Source organism: Urocitellus parryii, chromosome 7 (genome assembly GCF_045843805.1).
Source record: "Urocitellus parryii isolate mUroPar1 chromosome 7, mUroPar1.hap1, whole genome shotgun sequence".
Lineage (NCBI taxonomy): Eukaryota > Metazoa > Chordata > Mammalia > Rodentia > Sciuridae > Urocitellus > Urocitellus parryii.
The window spans coordinates 104,659,063-104,673,646 of NC_135537.1; the positions used below are offsets into that span (position 1 = coordinate 104,659,063).

Here is a 14,584-nt window from a genome sequence, read left to right on the forward strand (position 1 = left end):
CCCCCCCCCCCCGCCTGGGACCGCCTCTTCCCTCCCCTCGGCCCTCCCCCAGCCGCGCCAAGCTGCCCAAGGGATAGCCGGCCCCCGCCTCAGACTCGGGCGCAGCCGCCCTTCCCAGGCCCAACATCCCGCCTGGCGGGGGAAGGGGCCGCCCCGCCCTGCGCCGTGCAGGGCCGCCCCCTCCGGGGAAGGTCCCAGGCGCCCCTCCAGGAGCACGCGCGATGGTACCAACCGGCCGCTCGCTCCTCCCCCCGCCCTCCCTCGCAGGCCCCGCCCCCGCCCCGCCCCCCAGCAGCCCCCGCTGCCTCCACCACTCCCTCCCGCGGAGGCCCCGCCCCGGCCCCGCCCACCACCAGCTTGGTCGCCTCACTCCCTCTCCGCCCCCGACGTTTTACTACGGACCGCCCCACCGGCACCGCCTCCTGGTTGGCCTGGACCCGCCCGCCAGGTCCCCTTCCCAGCCCCTCACCCGGCCAGAGGCGACGCCCACTCCTCACTTTAAAGTGGCAGAGCCCTCTTTCTCAACTAAAAGCGCCTCCCGCGGGCGGTGGGGTGGGCGGGCCTCTCCAGCACTTGGCTCCCGCGCGCCCTCCTGGAGCCCTGGCACCGCCCGCCGCCCTGGGAGCAGCCAGAGGAGACGGGAAAGGCGACGATGGGGAAGGGCAACGTGGAACTGGGCCATCTTTGGCCGAAACCGGTGGCGAGGTCTGGCCCGAGCTAGAGGCCGCCTCCCTGCACCTGGGGCGCGCTCCGCCCAGCCCTTTCCGGCCTCCCGTCACCTCGGGGCTGGCCCGGCGGCAGCGCGCCGCGTCCCCTCCCTGGGGCGGCCCGGGTGGCACACCCCCGCCCTCCCCCCACCCGCGCCAAAGCGGATTCTGGCCGGGGTCCTGCAGCCAGGGGCGGGGGCGGGGTGTCCTTCCCCGTCGGACCCCGCCCTGCCCTGCCCCGCCCCGCACGGGCCGTGCTACCTAGAGCCACACAGGGGACCTTCTGTCCAGGTCTGGGAATCACTTCCGGACCGCAGTACGCTCCCCCCAAACCTCCGGATGGAGGCTCAAAGCCAGCGGACCCCGATACTGGGCACAGTGAAGTGAGAGTGGCTGGTTAGAGGGCACTTTTTCTCAGAAGGAAAAGTGAAGGCATCACGGTTCAGCATGTTGCTGAATCAAAGCTCAGATTCAGGCGAGTTCTCTTTTATCTGCGTGGCCCTGTGGCTGCCTAGACCGATCGTGATTGCACACCTGCTGCTCTGCAGCCTCCCCCAGATACACGGCGTTCATCTCGGCGATTGGGCTTTGTGGGGTCTTGACCTCAGGTGCTTCTGCAGCTCCGTGCACTGGCCCAACAACTCTTGGAACTCAGTTAAGTGAAGTCTGCCCACGTTAGAATGTGCCCTGTTTCTCCCCCAAAAGACAGACAGGCAACCCACTAAAAGACCTAGATCAATTTTCTTCGGCTCTGGCATCTGTTACCCATGATTTTAACCGGGATACCTATTTCTGTGTCAATTTCCCTGTCTATAAACAGGAAACCTTCCTGGGGACATCCTTGTAAGGAATAGTTCTGTGGTAAAGAATCGTACAAGAGAACCCTAAATGTCAAAGCTGATTCACTGCTTTCCAAACCACTTAAAACTCCTCACTGGCCATGTAAGTTTCGATGCCATACCTCCCCCACAAAGATCCTATGGAAAATTTTAGCAAGATGTTTTCTGTTTGTCTTCTGTTGTGACTGAGGATATAAATAAAGAAACCAATAATGGTTGTAAACAGTGGAAACCTAAGAGCAAGTGAGGGATTCCAAACAGGAAATAATTAAAATGCTTTTTGGTCAAGTTTTGTCTGTAGAATATGTGATGTAACATAGCTAAGAACTTCTTTAAATGTTTGGGGGTGGGGGAGCCAGGTATGGTACAGATCTAAGAGAAAGACAACCAAACCCAGAACATGCAAGACACATTTGGGATTTCCAATGTAGGTGGAAAGAAGGACTCACAGGGTGTATAAATCAGATTGTAATTTTCAGTAAAAAACACTGCCAAAATAAGCCTTAAATTGGGGTCTTCCAGACTAGATCACCTCTGCTCAGCAAGCTCACAATACTCATAACGACACAAATTAAATATTCTTAACTGTTTTTGCTAGGCATTAAAACCTCATGCAGTCTTATGTGTCAGAGTTCAAAATTATTTTTGTTATTGGAACAAAAATACAAAGGAGTATTAAGTGTAGAACACTAGAATAAAAGGTCTAATATCAAGAACTGTAGCATGCTCTGTGCAACCAAAATAAATGAATGTTTTGTAAGGGAAAAAGAAGAACTTAAGCATGCTAAAAGTCACAAAATCTAAAGGTTAGAGTCTCAGTAGTAACATTAATTTAGTTGTAATACACATGGGATGGAAATGTTTTAAAATGTTTATTCTATTAAATAGTTTATTTTACTAGAATATTTGCCTTCTAAGTTTTTTAACTTCCATTCCTTTCCATGTCACTTGAGAAAGAATTCTATTTTGGTATACAAGGATCTGACACTGTGTGTGTGTGTGTGTGTGTGTGTGTGTGTGTGTGTGTGTGTGAGAACACTAATGGATAATGGTGAAGTCATTTTTAAAAGCATCCTATAAATAAATGCTTCAAACTGTTTTTGCTACTGTAGAAATTCTAAGATAAGGAATTTTTTAAAAAATCCAAATGGTAAAATTGCTTTAAAAAAAAAAAAAGGGTTTTGACACTAAAGAAACCTAGCTTTGACTTTCTTAGCTACTGAAATTTGCTTCTCAGGGATGATAAATAAGCATTTGCTGATTGCAAACGTGGGAGGTGGAAGTTTTGCTCCTTACTTCCTACATAGCATTTGTGTTATTATTTAGGTTTGCCTCCAGTCTTTCTACTGTACGCTACACTTTGAATTGAAGGAATAAGTGCTTGTGTTTACTCAGCTCTTGATAAACATGCCTGAATATTAGAATTGGAAGGAACTCCATTCCATTTCTCAGATAAGAATGCTGACCTGGAAGTCCAGTGATTTGCCAAGATCATGCTCTCTGTTAGGGATTAGAATTCAAGTTCAACACTCCACAGCATGGTTCTAATTTCTCAGGATAGTTCATTCCTAACAGTACTTACAATTGTGGAAAGAACATGAAGTTCTACCTTAGGAACAAGGAGATTAAGACTGAGAAAGGTTGAGCCCACTCAAGAGGCTCTAATGAATTCTTCCCATGGTCAAAGTCCTCAGCTTGGCCATGGGTCCCCACTGCTTGTACTACTTATGACCAGTTCATCTACATCACTGTCCAAACCAAAGCTAGTGAATCTCAATGCCAAGGAAGACTACCCAGGAAGTCATACTGACTCACATTGAAGGGTGAGAATGGAATGGCATCTCCTGCCTTGTGTGCTGCTGGAATAACATAGGCAGGAAATCATTTCTTCTTTGATTTGTCCACGACTAGAGAAACCCATCTCCTTGCCCTGACTTTCACCAGTCCACTGAGGGCCATGGGGGAGTGCCAGTGTTTCATTCCTGCTGGGGAATGTGGGACCAGCTGTCTCTTGTGTGAGGCAGAAATCAACATTCCCCTTTCCTTCCTCCCGTAGCTTCACCTGGAATGATGTGTGAGAGGCTGGGTACTGTTGTGTGTCACGACAGACGTGCTTTCCCCCATCTGGGAACTGGAGGCACCCTGTTGGTTGTGCTCTGGTGGATCTGTGAGATGACCTCCCATCTCTAAAGTTTTCACCAATGTTTCCCTCCTTTATTTTCATGCTTAACCTATACTGTTGTGCCTCTTAACTCTTGTCATTCTGCCTTAGAAGATTCAAGCTCTGTGACATTCAACCTGCCATTTTCCTGGGTCTTAAATGACTGAATTTCAGTGCTGATGCCCTCCCCACTTTTCAGACTCAACTGTGTGGTCCATTATGGCTTAGCATGACACTCAGTAAGCGTCCCATGAGCTGCGACCATTTCTCCCCAGATTGATCGAGCTTCATGCCAGGTCTTTACATGGGTTCTTCTCCCACTTCCCTCTTCCCCCTCTGTTTCTACTGATTTATTATTCCGTTTCTTATTCTTTACTGCTTTCCCACGAGCTGGGAAAGTGCCCCTCCTAGTTCATTTGATTCCTTCTAGATTTACCTAGGAGACAATAAAATGATTTTATTCTTCCAAGTTCTGCATTTGCTGCTGTACTCTTCCCACTTTGCAAGATCAACCTCTTCCCAGTTTCTCCTGAATTGCTTCTCAACCATTTCAACATTGACTTCACTTTTTTGGTTTGTATCCAGGTTGCTCTCATAACCACATAGGCTACTATCTAGCTATATGCAGGACTGTCCACCATTGCAGCAATGGGAACGCCTAACGCTGAGATGAACCCACATTTTCCCTCCTGGGCTGCCAGACAAGAAACCAAGAAAGCGGATCCCAACCAAAGCAATGAAACAAACTGAACTCCATTTCTTATCACTTGGCATTCGTTTTATGGAGTCTTATTGTTGCCTGTGACATATTCCAGAGAAATTATTTCAAATTTTATCCATACTCCTCTGTATTGCAAGACCAACCTTGTTTTCTCTTTCCACTCCTGAAGGGCCTTGCTCAGTTTCCCCTTCCAGTGCCTACCTACCCTTTGCTTCAGTATCTTCAGTAAAATCCTTCCTATAGCAAACTCCATTTCCCCATTTTTTACTCCAAACTTATTTAAATAGAAGCTGCCACCACAGTTCTTTCCTTCCTGTCAATAACCTAACCACTCTGAAATGTTCTCTTTAATAAGACCAAACCTAATGGCGAAATCCGCCTAATGAAGACCTTTTTTCCTTTTAACTCTGAATTCTAAGAAGTGATGATATTCATGTTTTGTCTTCTTTATTGATTCAAATCACTTCTTTTATCTGCAAACTGTGGGTGTTCCTTAGACTCCTCAGTTCTTTGATCAGCCCCTCTCTCCAGTTTCCCCACTTCAGCCATCACCTCTTAGAGTCTAAACAACACATCTACAAGTCTAACTCGGGCCTCATTTGAACTTAACCCTGCATATCTATCTGCTCCTCGGCCATCTAGAGGGACTTCACCTGTCAAAACAAATGTGGCTCAAGCGGTAACGAGTTCGCCTGGCATGCGTGGGGCGCTGGGTTTGATCCTCAGCACCACATAAAATAAAATAAAGATGTTGTCTCCACCGAAAACTGAAAAATAAATATTAAAAAAACAAACAAATTCACCCTCTTTCCAAAGTCTCCCCCCCTGAATTTCCTGTCTTCCACCTAACCCAAAACTTCAGGAGTAATCCTGACTCCAAATCTCCTCTTGTCCATGGATCTTCTCAGTCACCAATATCCACAAATTCCTTCTTAAATGGATTTACTGTTTTCTGTTTCCAGATTGGGATTGTCACAACAATGTCCCTGCTTCTCCCTGACCAGTTGAGTCCACGTGCTTTCTCCAGATAGATCTCCCTAAAGACCTATCCACATCTCTTATTCCAGTTCATGCAGTGTCTTTTCCTCTAGAATTATTTAAGCCACACTGATACTTCAGGACCCATCTACTCTAAGATCCTAACAATACGGTGTAATAGAAACAACACTGGCTTTAAAGTCATATGGACTTGGGTTTAAATATTGAGCTACATTTTATTAATCAAGAAACTTTAAGCAAAAACAAAACAAAACAAAAAATCCTTTTTTTCTTTCTCATCCATTTTAGTGGTAGTTGTTTATATTATCAATTTAAACATAGCCTAAATATGCAAATGTTTAATATCATCCAGTTTTTACTGTAGGTCTCAGAGTTCCCCCATATCCTGTGAGTGGAATCTCATGCCTGCTTTTGAACAGCTTATTTTTGTTATATTTATTGAGCATCTATAAAGTGCATAGCATCTTTAGGATCCAAAAAATGAATCAGACATGAGATTCTATCCTTGCATGGATGGTTCATGTGTTTTAAGAAGGTTTTTTAGTAAGCATCCAGTGTGTGGCAGGTGCAAAGAACTGAATGAAATTCAAAAAACTTAAGATATGTTCCAGGATGTTGGGATCTGGGATCTATCTAGTTAGGAATACTGACAAGTAAACATTCATAAACAATTATAATAAGTGATATGATATGGAGAAATACCAGGGGTTGGAGGCATAGAAAAGAGAGGTGTCTATCCAATAGGAGAGTAGGGAATGCCAACAAACCTGAGCAGAATCTTAAAGAAGCATAGGAGTCACCAGGCAAAGGACTCAGCACCACGCCAGGCTGGGCTGTGGACCCAGTGTGACAGGGTAGAAATGACCACAGTGTGACAGTGTGTGGAGACCACCACAGTGTGACAGTGAGCGTAAATGGCAGAGGCACAAGTGAAACGGCAGTCAGAAAAGATATTTGAGGGGGAAGAGATGAGCAAAAACTGCTCCTTGGAGGTGCACGTGTTGGAGGTGACCTGAAGGTCAGGTTGGTGCCAACAGGCAGGGGCAGAGGCCTCTGTCTTCTCAGCACTGCATGCAGTGCCCTGCATGTGACAAGGACAGCCCCTGTCCACTGTGATGATGACAGGGATGGTAGCTAGGTCTTTCTCATGAAGTTTGTTCCTCTATTTTCCCAGGATGCTTATAAGGGGTTAGACTGCCTGGTTTTGAATCCCAGCTCTGCCATTAGTAAGCTGTGTGACCTTAGAAAAATTACTTGACAATACTAGGATTCATCAAGTGACACTTTCCACCTGCAGCAGTAGGGGAATAAATGAGCCAGCAGAGCCTGGTACATGGGAAGGATTCGATAAATGCTGGTTATTATTATTACTGATGTCCTGGTTACTATTATTACCCAAAGTGGACCTGACTGTAGGGGAGATTTTAGGGGCCATCCACCACCCTAACACTTCACTTATTCTCATGCCTATGTCAATCACCAGCGTCTTCTTAATGCTCCTGACATGCCCCCTTTAAATTCTGCCACTAGAAATTCATACCTTTGGGTTTAAGATGCCACTTCCCCCAAGCCCTTGGGCAGACAGCACAATAAAGGGTTAACTCTGTTTTGTTTTAAGAAGTTATCTGGCCATACCTCTATCCTCCTTAATTGCTAACTGCACTGAGGGAATATTGTGAGGAAGAAAGAAAAGGCTAATTCTGAAGCTTGGAGACCTTTCCCCAGAACTCAAGGCAGGAGGCGAGACACCCAGAGGGCTTTCTGGGATTGGAGGAAGGGGTTGAAACAAGAGAGATGCCAAGAAGGGATGAGGGAAACAAGGTCATTTGTGCCAGTAAAGACAGGCCTACTAACTTACACAGTGCTGGCCTTGATCTGGGGACTCTTCATCAGTCACCCCTTTCTCTACTCTGGGCTGTGTTTTGGAATTAGTAATTTCACTCAGAGTCAGTCCTCTAGTAGAGGATGCTGGACAGGTGCTCAAGGAACCCCTGGCTTAAAATTTCACAATGACTTTTCCTGTTTGCTTTCTTACCATTTATCATACAAGAATTGATAAGAACCTACTATGTGTCTGGTGCCAAAGAAGTAGGACGAGAGTTCCAACAGAAGCTGAAGAAATCTTACAGTCCAGTTGAGGAAGCAACAAAAATAGGAATACTGACAAGTAAACAACTACAAAAATAAATAGATAAATGTTAAAATATGTCTGTGCAGACACTTATATGTGAATAGTCATAGCAGCATTGTTCCTAATTAGCCCCAAAGTGGAAACAACCTAAATGTCCATCAACCGATGACTCGATTAATAAAAGATGGTACAGCTATATACAGTGAGATACTATTCAGCCATAAGGAATGAACCACTGATACTTACTACAACATGGAAATGCCTCAAAATCACTATACCAAGTGAGATGCAAAGGACCGCATGTTGTGTGATTTCATTTACATGAACTGTCTAAAAAAGGAAAATCTATATAGACAGAAAGCAAATTAGTTCAGGTAGGAATGAGGATTGGTTGCAAATGGATATAAGGTTTTTTTTTCATGTGAAACAAATACTCTAAAACCAGATTTTGGCAATGGATACAAATTTACTGTGAATTTACAAAAAAAAAAATCATTGAATCATAATGCTTAAAGTGGGTTCAGATTATGATATATAAATTATACTTCAGTCAAGCTGGTGTTTCAGAAAAGTAAAGCTGATTTGTGAGGGAGAAGAGAGTTAAGTTTTAGGGTTATGATTGACAACCAGACAGGGAAGTAGAGATGTCCTTCTAGGGGAGAGAGTAGGCCAGGGTTATAGAGGTGAGAGCCGAAGCCATAAAAATGAATGAGCTCAGCAAAAGAAAATGTTTGCAGGAGAAAAGGAAGATGCCAAGGGCAATACTTTTCCATGTCACTACACTTAGGGGCAGTGATGATAATACGGCTGAGCTGATATGGTACTCACTTGGGTAACAACATATCCAGCCAATCATAAAATTTAGTTGTATTCTCAAAGCTCATATCCACTGAGAGCAGAGGTATGTGCCCCTCAAGAGTAGGGTAAAGCTGTCTAGGGGGAAATTGCCTTTAAGTGATTAAAATACACAAAGATAACTGTGAATGGACTGAATATGTCCCTTGCATTTTGGTGTTAAAAGCAATTTTATCCAAATTAGAAATAGGGAACGTGGAGTTTCAAGAGCAATGCAATGATGATTCATTAACTACCAAGATGGATATTATGTTGGACCACCCCTGAAATCAGGCTCTTTGACCCTAACACAAACTTCTGAAATTAGAAAAAGCCTGTCCAGACTCTTGGAGAAATCCTGCAACTTATTTCCCTCTTTTGAATCTGGAGCAAACCCTCCTCTTCCTGCCCCGCCCCAAGCTTGAAGACTTCAAAGAGGGATTCCTCCCAGGCCAGGGAACTAGAGATCCTCTTTCCCCCAAGTCCTGACATCTCAAATCCTCAGCCAGTGGAGGGAAAACCCAATCATTACTGTCCTTGGTTGTGAAATAAAGGGTAAACAGGATCTGGGGCAGGGTGGGGGAGTGCTGGGGAGTGATATTCGTCAAATTACATTGCTATGTTGTGTGCGTGTAAAAATATGTAACCAATCCCATCATTATGTTCGACTATAGTGCACCAATAAAAATGTGGGAAAAAAAGAACCTGGGAGTTTCAGGTACAGAGGCAAAGGAGTGAAGGAAAGAAAGTCTAGGTTGGGAACAGCACTGACTTCGGACCACCAGGTCTGTCAGCTAAGCAGTGCTGGTCTTGGTCTGTGCTGGAGATGGGACCCCAGGCAAGGGCTCTACCACTGAGCTAAATCCCAAGCCCTAAACTGGGGATGAAGACTAAAGAAGGGACGAAGGCAAGTTTTCCCAAACTTCTAACTGACGTTGATCATGTTCTTCAATCATAAATATAGGCAACAGAATAAGATGGTATAAATAGTCTGCAATTCTTTTTTTACCAATACAATCACAGATATTCCAAGTACAATGATAGTCATCACTATGACAAAATTACATTAGTTATCAAACCTGCCAGTAGACTTTATTAATGTTTTAATAAAGAAGCATAAATAATATTTGTACTTCAATATGTATTACTTGTATTGCAATACAAATACATATCGCAAATTTGATGCTTTGAATATTTAGATCATTGTAACTATTTTTGTAATCTTATGTATTTAATTTTATGTTTAAGATCATCATTCTATCAGTAGAATATCCTATCAGTAGGCTTCACCAGATTGCTAAAAGGACCCACAGCAGAGAAAAGTTTAAGAACCCTGGGCTGGAGGAATTTTTCCTGGTCCCCATCTAGCACCATTAAAAAACAAAAACAACAACAACAAAAAAACTCCCTCCAATGCCTGAAATCCCACCATTAGAGAACATTTCCTTTGGGTTTTTAAGATTCCCATTAAAATGCAAATGCCCCCAAAGGAGAAGAACTTCTCCAGAGTGTTATTAGTTAACCCTTAAATGGGGCTGTTTAGCAGCTAGCTGAGCACAACCTCCTACAATTCAATTAGACAAATGTTTATTGACCTCCTGCCACAGGGAGGGAGCCAGGCCGGCGAGGGCGCAGACCCTCCAGATTCCCCCCTCCAGGGTGTCTGCGGTCTAGGAGCGGAGGACATAGGTTCAGGGAGGAGAGCTTCCCGGAGAAGTGCCGAGTCTGGTGGCCCGGGCAGGGGTGGCGGGGCGGCAGCGGCGCGAGGCCCGCGGGGTCCTGGGGACGCAGTCCAGGAGCCAGGGGACGCCCCTTAGAGCGCCTCGGGCTTTCCCCCGGATTACCAGGGTTTGGGGACGCGCAGGAGGAAGTGACTGAGTCCTGCGGGGGCGGGGGACTGCGTGACGACCGTGTTGCTGAGGAGGTGACCTGCAAGCGGAGTCCAGCAGGGTTAGCCTGGGGGGAGGGGCGGGGCGGGGCGCCCGGCAGTGTGCGGGGCAGGGGACCAGGCTGCACCTGGTCCCGGGGCTGGGTGGCGAAGGGACCTGGACTTTGTCGCTAAGAATTTTGCCTCCTATCCCTTGGCGACCGTCAGAAGAGGCTTCACGAAGCTGGCCTGAGAGCACTGTCACGGGAGGGGACGGGGTCAGGCACACCAGGGGCCAGCGTGGACCTCGGGACTTGGTCAACCCGTCAGCTCCCCGCCAGAGGAGGGGTGGTGAGGGGTGTGCCTCGCCCCGGAGTCGCCCCCCAAGTCGGGACTGCTCGGGGCCGTCTGGGTCTGCAATTCCACGGGGCTTTTTATGTTTTTGACTTTTGGAGATGGGGATGAAGCCCGGGGCGCCCGACCACCGAGCTCCACGCCCAGCCCCTTTCCCTGTTATCTCGCCACAGGGTCTCCCCAGGCTGCTTAGGGCCCGGCGGAGTCGCTGGGTCCGGCTAGGAACTTGGCTTCTCCTGTCCTGGCCTCTCTGGATGGCAGGCTGCCCCCGCCCTGCCCACAGGGGCTCTCAGGACTCAGTGGAGAGAAGGCTGAAGAGGAGGTGGCTTTGAGGGCAGTGAGAGCCTGGACTTACGTGGCTCCCGAGAACGGCCTGTGGGAGAGTGGTCTCCATCAAGACCGGTTTAGGCAGGCTCAGGGGACAGAAGAATCAGGATGGGACGTGTGGGAACAGATAGAGGCTCTCCAGTGTCCAGAGAGGGCCAGGAGGGCCGATCAGTAGTGGCCGGCGGAAAAGAAGGGAGGAAGGTAAAAGGTCTCTGGGTGGCAGATTGTCTGTGGCTCCATCGGCCACAGAAGTGGGTGGAGAGGCTGAGTCACCCGTGACCTCGGGATCTGAGCTGGCCGTGGGGGAAGAGCAGGGCCTTTCGGAGAGAAGCTGAGGAATCAAGTGACTTGGTGAGGCAGGTGGTGTGCTGAGACATCAAGTGCCCAACACAGAAAAGCCAGACGGAGGGTTTTCATCTTGAGTGACCCTCCCACTGTGGTTATGTGGGAAACAGGATCAGCTCCGGGGGCACATCGGCTCTAAGTTCAGGCCGGGGAGGGTGCCCAGGCTGGATGGATCGCCATTTTGTTGAGGATCCCCTAACAAGGTGGCAGCAGCTCTGAGCTATGAACTCAGGCGATTCCTTCTCTTTTCGGGAGCTCCCTCTTCATTTTCTTGTTGGAAAAGCAGACAGTAATAAAACTGACCACCCACTCCTGTCTTGGGAGTGCTGCAAAGAGCAACCAATATGCATACATAACTAAGTTTGAACCTCTCGGCAAGAACACAGTGTGCTAGAGATGCTAAACAGTAACAAATCCAGCCACCCTTTCACCATGAGAGTAAACAAGGTGCAAGAACACAGTGTGCTAGAGATGCTAAACAGTAACAAATCCAGCCACCCTTTCACCATGAGAGTAAACAAGGTGTCTTTTTTTTTCTTTTTAAGAGCAAATGTAATTAACCAGGTACTAACTTTGAGGTTGTCTGTGTAGTCTCCTAACAACCAGCAATTAAGTCTAAAATCTTGATTTTTCAAGAGTTCTCTCATTAAAAGGTCTTTGAGTGACCCTCATACCTCCATCAAACCAAGGCTCAGACTCTATAGCAATTAACTAACATGAAAACCACTTTATCATCCTTTCTGACTTCTTAGTATCACAGATGTGACTACCAGCCGCATACCAACTGCAGGCAGTCCCCACCACCTTCTTAAACTGTGCTCCTTGTCACACCCCTGAGGTCCGCCTCTTGGCAGAATGGTGCCATATAAAATATTCAGATCCTGGATCAGATGTGTGCAACCTACACAGCAAGAAGGCTGTCAGACAGAAACACTGAAAGGGGAAGCACCCCTAAAACGGCAAAGAGGGCAAGTCCAGCTTTACAGGAGCACACCTCTAATTACATGCTCCATGCACAGAAAATCTCTTTTAACAAATCCCATCGAAGTCTCCGCTCCCCTAAAGAGCAGGCCTGATAGGTCGCCACTCCCCTTCTCTGTGGTAAAATCCAATTTTCACACCTGGTAAATGAAATAACTCCACTGTGAACCCAGGGCAGGTTGGGGTAAGCCATTAACAGAAGGTTTGGGGCTCTGCATCATGTAAGAGCTCTTCTGGGAACCCCTGCTAGAGACTTGCTCTTTTCATGCCAGTGGAGGCTACTTGGCCAGAAAACCTCCCACCTCCCAGGCCGAGGCGCAGGCCTTCATCATTTAGAGTGCTTAAGAGGACCCCTGTGGCTCAGGTTTACCTATGTGGAGGCCTGGCCCTGGCTCTTCTCTCCTGATTTGTGGGAAGGTTTCTTACTGTTTGTGGACTTTTAGAAGATAGGTTCACACCTCATTCCTGACAAAATGACCAAGAGAAGGGACAAGGGCAAAGGGATAACACCTAGGAAAAAGGAACTGAAAAAACTGAAGTCCAGCCAGGGTCTGTATCCTGTGAGGACCTAATAAAGGTGGACATCACAGGGAATCAGCAATGAGAGCGCGCGTGCGCGCGCACACACACATGCCCCTGAACATCACCGGAATGCAGGCCAAGAACACATCCCAGGATACATACGTTTAGAAAAGGTGACGATCACAAGTAAGTGGAGAAAGGAAGGATTACTTAACAAATAATATTGGAGTGATTCTTCTCCTTTAGGGAGAAAATTTATGATCCTCATTTCATGCCATACAATTAAAAAAAATCCAGAGTGATTAAAGACATAACTATAAAAAAATGAATCAGGAGAAACAGAAGAAAATATAGGTGAATATTGGTCCAAAGTTGGGGACAGGGAAAGATTATGAGAATGAAATCAAAGGCAAAAATAATTGAATAGATTTGATTCCATACAAATGTAAAATTCTGTATATAGAATAATCATGAAAGTGAGACAACGTAGTGGAAACTAAAATATTCCAAATGTAACTGAAAATAAATTAAAATTTTTAGTATAAGAAGAGCTCATACAAAGAGATATGAAAGATATAAATGCCTTAGTAGAAATTTAACAATTTTTCCTTTCTTTTGCTCTTTCTCTCTCTCTCTCACTCACACACACACAGTATTAATAAAAAAAAAAAAAATTTCTTGGGGCTGGAGTGGTGGCTCCGTGGTAGAGTGCTCTTGTTTTAAACCTCCCATCCCAGGTGATGATCTCCATTATTATCCTCTCCATTTCCTATTTTTCTAAATATTTTGGAATTAAAAAAAATAGCAGAGTATGGATGTGTGGCTTCTTCCTCCCAGCATCAGCTGGGCTGGGGCAATTTGCAACAAAAATTTATTCGATACTTATTGATATATATTGTATTCGTAGGCTATCTGTTTCCTGAACAAAATGTTCAGGGGTAGGGCTGTGGTTGTGGCTCAACAGTAGAGTGCTCACCTAGCACATGTGAGGCCCTGGGTTCAATCCTTAGTACCATGTAAAAATAAATAAATAAAATAAAGGTATTTTGTCCAAATACAACATATATATATATATATATATATATATATATATATATATATATCTCCAGGGCTAGGCGCTTTAAAAAGAAAAGAGATTTATTTAGCTCACAGTTTTGGAGGGTAAACATCCAAAATTGGGTGGTCCCATCTTTTGGCCTCTGGGACTCTTGGCTCTATCACAACATGGTAGGGAAACAGCTGGGTGCAGAGAAGTCAAGCATGCAGGGTGAGCCCTCTTTATAATAACTCACTCCATGAGATCAGCATTCTGAGGGCTCAGTACCCTCAAGAACCTATTATCCCCCATTAAGAGCCGTCTCTTATAGGTTCTGCCATCTCTCAACTTCCCCGTGGGCCAGGAATTCTTCTATCTACTGGAGAGGCCCAGCTGAACGAAGCATGGCCACTCACAATGAGAAACCCACCGAGGGAAGAGATGGACCTGCAGAGAGTAAGTACAGCTGAGCCATATCAAAGAGGGACCTGGAGCAGGGGACAGGGAGGAGGATGGGGGACATTGTGGTAGAAGGTGGACACTTGGGATGGGTATGGGGCCAACAGAGCTTCTGCAGCTGTTGTGGGTTGGAGTAAGCCCTGGGTCTCACCCCTGACACCTTGAGGAGTGAGTGTGGGTTTGGGGTGGCTTGAGCCGCAGCAAATACAGAATTGGTGCTTTGGGAATTGAGGCTCAAAAGTTCTTTGGGACTAGATTAGAAAAAGATTTTTCATGTAGATCTAAGGAAATTGGATTTATC

The 14,584-nt window shown here is 46.2% G+C and overlaps 1 long non-coding RNA gene across 1 annotated transcript in view; it reads left to right on the forward strand.

Annotated features, from left to right (window-relative positions):
* The window catches only part of LOC144256283 (uncharacterized), an 83,327-nt gene extending 69,060 nt beyond the window's left edge, over nucleotides 1-14,267 (forward strand). The window contains exon 4 of the long non-coding RNA XR_013344057.1: nucleotides 14,156-14,267. This is a non-coding gene — a long non-coding RNA (uncharacterized LOC144256283). The remainder of the gene's footprint in view (nucleotides 1-14,155) is intronic.
* The last annotated feature ends 317 nt before the right edge of the window (nucleotides 14,268-14,584 follow it).